Here is an 8,893-nt window from a genome sequence, read left to right as displayed (position 1 = left end):
ATGTACATTTATGGATATAAAATTTTGTTAATAAGACAAGAAGATTAAGAAAATATGTTTTCTTTTTATGTAAAGCCCCCGTTCCATAACCAACAAAACCAAACAAAACATTCTCCCACAGCAAGGAAAATTCCTCATCAACATTCTCAATTATAAAAAGTGAGAAGTCTTTCCAAAGCAACATAGAGTAATTGCATTGTCAAAATAAGTGAACCAGGGACAAAATGAACAATTAATATTAATATCTTTTTTATATCTTACTAAAAGAGTATTGACTGGGGATGTACAGCGAATAATTCCGAATGAAACTTCTTTTATCTTATTTGTAATTAAGTAGTTATTTGTGAAGAGCCATATTTTCTCCAATCAATATCCGAAACAAAAGAATTCCAATAAAAAGTAACATTTGGAACGTTTTTTTTTTTGGGATGTTTAGGCAACATCCGTTTGAGCGCGTGACGTCACTGCTTACCTGCACAAGTGGGCGTTGGATTTACCTGTAGCCGCAGGTAAAATACGGCACGGCGGGGCGAAGGAGAGAATTTACCGAGCGAAGCTTTAGTATGAGCCGAATGTGAACTCGTGTGTTTGCGCCACGACACCGAAACACCCGCGTTCAGCTACCGAGAGTACACGGAGATCGATGAAGTGCGCGTTATAAGGCGTCATAAGGAGATTATTGAGCTTTCGGGCTACTTCCGCCATCCACAACACCTGAAGTAGCGCTCAAAACAACCGAGGATTTGACCCGAGCCTATGCGGTGAGTGACATCTGATTTACCACACAAACTACACGCACACACTGGGCTATTCCAGTGTTACTGTGGGTTAAACGTCGAGAAAGACCGATCGACGGGTTCATTTTGGGAATTAAACATATAAAACAAACTTTACCCAGATTTTGGGTATGTATTAAACCAGATTTGGGTTAAATAACCCAGCTTTTTTGAGTGAAGAGACTTGGTGCAGTTAGGCGTTTGTAAATAGCTTTTAATGATGATTACAGTCACTCACATTTGTGTTAACTATTATTTACAAATATTAAATAGTGAATTAATAATGATTTATTTATTTATTTTGTTACAGACCCAGCGCTTACTTTCAGAATTAAACCTGTAAAATCAAGTTAAGCTATAATTTGGGTCTGTATGTTACATAATTTGTGTTGAAATAACCCAGCCTTTTCCCCTGAAGAGACCTAATGTAGTTAAATGTATAAGATTAAATAATGCGGTTTTTGTTTTGTTACAGGCGTAGCATATATTAAACCAGTACACACTAAGACCTCTAGTTTTAATATAATGCATCATGATTATTCCCAACAATGGGTAACATTTTAACCCAACATTGGATCCAATTTGGTCAAAATGAACTACTCGGTTAATTTTGGCATTAAACTTATAAGACCAACTTTAGGCGATAGTTTGGGTCAATATTATACTGATTTGGGTTGAAATGACCCAGGTTTTTTTGACTAAAGAGATCCTGGTGCAATTTGACATTTGCAGGGGGTGTACATCGGGTATGAATATATATATATATATATATATATATATATATATATATATATATATATATTATTTAATTACAGTTATAACGTACAATCCAGCACACTGAGTCCTCTAAAGCTAAAGTAAATAATTTTAATATAATGCATCATGATTATGCTAAACATTGGATTAAATGTGGACAAAATGATCCACTGGGTACATTTTTGGAATTAAACTTATGACACCAACTTGGTTAGGGTTTGTATTTTACATAATTTGCGTTGAAATAACCCTATAATAAATAATAATACAAATTTTTTCTGCCAACTGAATCAATTACACAATCAATCAACACTAATTTACTGGTGTTATTTTAATCTAACTGTGGGTTAAATGTGGAGAAAGACTGACAGACGGGTTCATTATTGGAATTAAACTTGTAAAACCATCTTTAACCCATAGTTTGGGTCTGTATTTAACATGATTTGTGTTGAAATAACCCAGCTTTTTATAGCTTAGTGTTTCCCGTGGGTGTATATTGCGTTTAAAAGGATCACAAACATGCACATTTCTGTTAAACATTTTTTATAAACATTAAATGGTCATAAATAGTGAATTTCGTAGTTTGACCCAATTATTATACCCAACATTGGGTCAAAAATTGACTAAATGAACCACTTAAATATTTGGAATTAAATTAATTAAACCATCTTCAACCCACAGTTTGGGTCTGTATTTGACATGATTTGGGTTGAAATAACCCAGCTTTTTGTAGTTTAGTCTTTGCAATGGGTGTACATGGGTGTTATGAATCACAAATATGCACATTTCTGTTAAATATTATTTATAAATATTACATGATCGATAAATAGAACTTTATAGTTGGACCCAATGATTGTACCCAATATTATGTCAAATATGGACAAAATGAACTGCTGGGTTAATCTTTGGAATTAAATTAATAAGACAAACTTTAACCCATAGTTTGGGTCTGTATTTGACATCATTTGGCTTGATGTAACCCAGTAGTTTTTTGACTGAAGTGTCCCTGGGGCAGTTTATCATTTGTGATGAGTGTAAATGGGTTAATAAGTGTTGTTATTTCTGTGAAATATTGATTATTTACATTAAGTAGTTGACAAACAGTGATCTTTGTTGTGTTTATTATGTGCAAAACATACAAACCAGCACACTTTGAGTCCTCTAAGACTAAAGGAAAGCATTTTAACATAATGCATTGTGATTATACTAAACATTAGGTCAAATTTATACCAGCGTTAAAACAAATATGGACAAAATGAATCGTTGGGTTAATTTTTGGAATAAGACTTATAAGACCAACTTTACTCTAAAGTTTGGATCCGAATTTGACATAATTTAGGTTGAAATAACCCAACAATAATAATTTGTCTGCCATCTGAATTAATCAGACAAATGACACTATTATTTTAAATATTCTGGGTCATTTCAATCTAACTGTGGGTTAAACGTGGAGAAAGCCCAACTGACGGATTCATTTTTTTAAATTAAACTTGTAAGACCAACATTAACCCATAGTCTGGGTCTAAATTTGACATAATTTGGGTTGAAATATTCCATCTGAAGAGACCCTGGTGCATGTTGCTGTCCATTGGTTTTCTATATCTGTGAAATATTGTTTATAAGTATTAAATAGTTGATAAATATTAAAATAAGCGTACTAAGAACGCTTCGAGTCCTCTGAAACTAAATTAAAGCATACTAAAAGAATGCATTATGATTAAACACTCTAAAGAAGGATAGGTTGTGTTAACCCAATGTGTTAACCCAACCTGGGTCAAAAATTGATATGGGTCAAATATATTTGTGTTTGTTTAAGGCCCGACATACAGGTCAGCACACTTAGTAGTTGATGATCAGTGATTTTTGTTTTGTTTATTATATGCAAACCAGCACACTTTGAGTCATCTAAGGCAGTGTTTCTCAACCACATTCCTGGAGAACCACCAGCTCTGCACATTTTCTATGTCTCCTTAAGCAAACCTGATTCAGATCATCAGCTCATTAGCCGGGACTGAATGACCTGAAATGGACATAATAGACAAAGGAGACATCCAAAACATGCAGTGTTGGTGGTCCTCCAGGAATGTGGTTGAGAAACACTGATCTAAGACTAAAGTACAGCATTTTAAAAGAATGCATTATGATCGTACTCAAGATCAGGTCAAAAATGGACAAAGTCAATAAATATTTTTGTTTGTTAAAGGTATAGCGTACATAGCAAACGACCACACTTTGATGTTCTCCAAGACTAAAGTAAAAATGCTGGGTTGTTTTAACCCAACACTGGGTCAAATTGGTACCGATGTGTTCATTTTTTAAACAAAGTCTATAAAACCAGCTTTAACCCAAAATTTGGGTCAGTATTTTACTTAGTTTGTGTTCAAATAATCCAGCATTTTGTGTGTCAAATCATTGCTAAAGCAAATACTGAGTTAATGTTTGGAATTAAATTTATAGGGCCGACTTTAACCCATAGTTTAGGTTTTGTTTGTCCATGTTTTACTATTGCAGTTTGGGTTGAAATAACCCAGCATTATTTTAGAGAGAGAGAAGAGAGGCCTGGTGCATGCCTCTAGCTTTTTTTAAGGATTACAGACATGCGTAGTTCTGTTAGACATCGTTTATGAATATGAAACAGTCAATAATTTTTACAATAATCTTTCAAGCTGAGCATGAACAAACCACTAGGGTAATTACATTTTAAATGGCACTTTTCCCCAGCTGTAGGTTTTATCCATATTTGGCCCAGTTTGGGTCAAAATAATCCAACATTTATTTAGAGATGTGCTACAAACCCACTGCATCACTTTAGTTTGATGTGCATATTTGATTCATGATTGTGCGTTTTATTTATTTTGTAGTTTGTAACCGGCAGAACAAACGGCAGGCTTTGAGTCCTCTACAACTACAGTAAAGCATTTAAAATAATGCGTTGGGATTATACATTCTCAAAAGAGCTGGCTTGTGTTAACCAAATGTTAAGTCAAATATGGAGAAAACTAACAGCTGAGTTATTATATTTTCTTTTTAATATGAAGGTATAAAGGGCCAAAGTTGACTCAATGGTGTGTTTGTAAATATTTCACCCAATTTGGATTAATATTACCCAGCTCTTTATTTTATTTTATTAATTTTTGAGACGTTTGCAATGGATGTTTTATTTAAAGGATTACAGCCATACGCAATTCTGTTAAATGTTGTTTATAAATATGAAATAGTCCATATTTCACCCAATGTTGCATTAACACAACCCCTATTAGAGCAATGCATTTATTTAAAATGCTTTACTTGAGTCTTAGATGACTCAAAAACTGCTTGTTAACATGTAAACAGAACAAAAAAGCAAGCACGCTTTGGGTACTCTACAACTATGCCGATCCAGGTAGTTCAAGCATTGCAATGCATTTTGAAATAATGCATTATCCCAACACTTCTTAGAGTGTATAATCGTGTGTTAAAATATGGACAAAATGATTGTTGGGTTTATTTTTTATTTTTTAGTTATTGGACCAAAGTTGACTGTTTTATTTATAGGATTACAGCCATATTTTGTTAAATATTGTTTAGAAATAATATATATAAGCTGTAATCCTATAAATAAAACACTCATTGCAAACTTCTCAAATGCTTTCAAACAAATATATATATATATATATATATATATATATATATATATATATATATATATATATATATATATATATATATATATATATATATATATATATATATATATATATATATATAAACAAAAATAAAAAAAACCTGGGTTATTTTAATCCAAACTGGTTAAAATATGTACAAACACAATCAATCATATATATATATATATATATATATATATATATATATATATATATATATATATATATATATATATATATATATATATATATATATATATATATATATATATATATTAATTAAAGGCATTTAAATGTAATAACAAAAATTTACCCAGCAGTTTGTCCATATTTGACCCAATGTTGGATTAACACAACTCCTTTTTTTAGAGCAATGCGTCATATTAAAATGCTTTACTTTAGTTTTAGAGCACTCAAAGTCTGCTCGTTTGTATGTAAACTTAATGTTAAGTCAATAAATAAAGCATTTTATTTATCTACAACTAAAGCAAATCTATTTAAAATAACACATTTTGATAATAAAGGCAAATGCAAAATTTGAATTGAATTGAATTCCAAGAATTAACCCAGCGCTTTGTCCATATTTGACCCAAACCAGGCTTTTTTAGAGCTCTGCGTTATACTAAAATGCATTGTGTTGTGTTGCATTGCATTGTGTAATATTATACTAAAAGGTCTGCTGGATTGTATGCTGCGTTAATGTAAACTTTAATGTTAAGTCAATAAATATTGCATTTTATTTATTTATGCATTTATTTTTTGTTAGTGGCAGAATACACCAGCACACTTAGAGCTAAACTAAAGCATTTTAAAATAATGCATTTAGATTATAAATGCAAACGTTGCCCTGATACTGTACACACATCTTACAGTCTTTGACTAATAATGAACAAAAACAAAAGAGCAGATTTGGATTTGTTTCCTGGGTATTTCCTTTTTGCACGCTTAAATCATCGTCCACAGGAACGTCTTGTCAAGTGTGATGAAAAAAGAGTGTGTTTATCATGTCTATAAAGCATGCATATTTTTGGTTGACTTGCTGCTTGCTGAGAATTCAGCAGATCTGATTCGTGGAAAAGACATCATTCTAGACAAACACAGCCTCAGTGGAGGTGAAGTCAGAGGGGAAGGGAGTGTGTTTAAATGCACGTGTAGAAGTGGATGACTTGACGATCGAGTAATTCCTGCACACCAAAGAAAACGAGCTTTCTGTTCAATGCTGTGTGCACCAGCAAAACGTGCTTGAAGACACTCTTTATATGTTTGTTCATTTGTGGAGTTTTTGTATGTTACCCAGATATAAAGAAATAAATTAATTACCTAAAATAATTAAAAATAAGTAAATAAAATTGAAATATATAAATGAATGAATGAAAAAAATGTGTAAATAAAAATAGTAGAATTAAAATGAATGGATTAAATAAATAAATGATATTAAATGAATAAAACTTTAATGAATGAATAAATAAACAAATAGGTTAATTAAGTAAACACATGAAGGATCTTCTTTATATACTTGTTAATTTCTATAGTTTTTGTACATTACCCAAATATAAGCAACTAAATAATTAAAATAAATCAAAATAATTGAATGAATAAATAAATAAATGAACAATAAATTAATATAATTTAAATAAATATATGAATGGATAAATTAATTAAATTTGAATGATTAAATTAAATAAATGAATAAATAGATAAAATTTACTTAATTAAATAAAATTTAATTTGAATGAATGAAAAAAATAAATAGGTTAAATAAATTAATACGTGATGGATCTTCTTTATATATTTCCTTATTTTTGTAGTTTTTGTATATTACCCAAATATAAATAACTCAATAATTAAAATAAAGAAAAATAATAATTTGAATAATAAATAAAATTGAAATAAATAAATTAACAATAAATTAATTAATTAATGAAAAAAATATATAAATAATAAAATAAATAATAATAAAGTAAATTTTAATAATAATAAAATTTACATAAATAAATGAATAAAATAATTTAATTAATTAATTAAAATAAATAAAAGTAACTAAATTACTAAGTGAATAAAATTGAAATAGATGGCTGGATGGATAGACAGATGTATAGATGGATGGATGGAAAGACAGATGTATAGATGGATGGATGGAAAGACAGATGTATAGATGGATGGGTGGATGGATGGATGGATGGATAGATGGATAAATTAAATTTGAATGACTGAATAAAAAAAATTTTATTGAAAAGAATAAATGAAAAAGATAAATAAATCACCAAATAATTTTAAACTAAAAATTAAATATTAATGAATAAATAAAATAAAATTTAAGTGAATAAATAAATAAATTAATGTATGGATGGATGGATGGATGGATGGATAGATAGATAGATAGATAGATAGATAGATAGATAGATAGATAGATAGATAGATAGATAGATAGATAGATAGATAGATAGATAGATAGATAGATATATAGATCAAGAAACAAAAAGAAAGCTTAATCTATATATTTATATATGCTGGATTAATGTTTGTTTATATGTTGGGTGTAATGCTCATGTATCCACCACGGCTCCTAAGCATGTTCACTTCTTCCAGGCCTGCATAAATAAACAACCATGTTTATCTTCATGCAGATCAACTCTGTTCACATGCTTCAAATGCCTTCTGCAGCACAACTCATGTCGACACACATGCGCTGGGTTTGTCCATATTTGACCCAGTTTTGGGTTACAACAACACAGCATTTTTTTAGTGTACAAAAGGTGTCCGATGTCTATTATAATGCATCAGAAAAGGTTTATTTAAATTCCGTGCATAACAATACCAAGATTTAATTATTGCAGAATTTACATTTATGCATCAATACGAAATACCAAAACAAGTAAATATATAAAAGCATAACATAACAGAATTATGCAGCAATCAGCATACAAGAAATGTTTACATCAAACCATTTATATGCAACCTGCACACATCCATGCATGCTCAAAATTCAAATGATATTCATTAATTCCTTCATTTAATTCTTTTCTGTTTATATTTCACTTTTACAAATACTATACATTTAAAATTTCCCCAAGCATCCACCTTGTTTTTAATAAGCAGTCTAATACCCAAAGGTATATTGGTGCAAATTCTATGATACACTCAAAACAAAAAACAAAACAAAAAAATGCTGGGGGTTTCAACACAAACTGGGTCAAATATATACAAAATAAAAGCTGGGTTAAAAAAAGTATCTTGATTTAAATAGTCCATATTACAGCAATATATTAATATATAAACATTCCTTACTTCCTAACACACGCTATATTATATTCATGATTTACGCGATTACTCTGAAATCTAATGTAAATGGACAACAGTGGTATTTTTATTTAAAATAAGCATTTGTGGATAGAGGTATTTGATGCTTAGAAATTTTCTGAAGATCCCAGCTCTGCTAGGTGTGGGAACTGTATGAATTGGAGCAAATAACATGTGAATTATGACTTTTTATCTGAAACAGATGGTCTCCTGTCATGCCTTTAATTCTTCAATAATGAGCAATACAGTTATGATTAAGGCCACTCCTTTCTCTCCCCAGTTTATCCATCTAATTGTCCCTCTTTAAAAAAAAAAAGTATTATTTATTATTATTTAATTATTTATTTTGTTTTATTTATTGAGAGCTGCATGATTCTGGCTAAAATGAGAATCGCGTTGTGTTTTTTTGTTTTTTTT

The 8,893-nt window shown here is 30.1% G+C and overlaps 1 protein-coding gene across 1 annotated transcript in view; it reads left to right on the top strand.

Annotated features, from left to right (window-relative positions):
• Window positions 1-505: 505 nt before the first annotated feature.
• The window catches only part of kdf1a (keratinocyte differentiation factor 1a), a 28,599-nt gene continuing 20,211 nt past the window's right edge, over window positions 506-8,893 (top strand). The window contains exon 1 of the mRNA XM_001338342.10: window positions 506-761. The gene's annotated coding sequence lies outside the window, so the exon portion shown is untranslated. The remainder of the gene's footprint in view (window positions 762-8,893) is intronic.

Source organism: Danio rerio, chromosome 16 (genome assembly GCF_049306965.1).
Source record: "Danio rerio strain Tuebingen ecotype United States chromosome 16, GRCz12tu, whole genome shotgun sequence".
NCBI lineage: Eukaryota > Metazoa > Chordata > Actinopteri > Cypriniformes > Danionidae > Danio > Danio rerio.
Note: the sequence above shows the minus strand (reverse complement) of the source record. Positions and strands in the feature narration are given on the sequence as shown.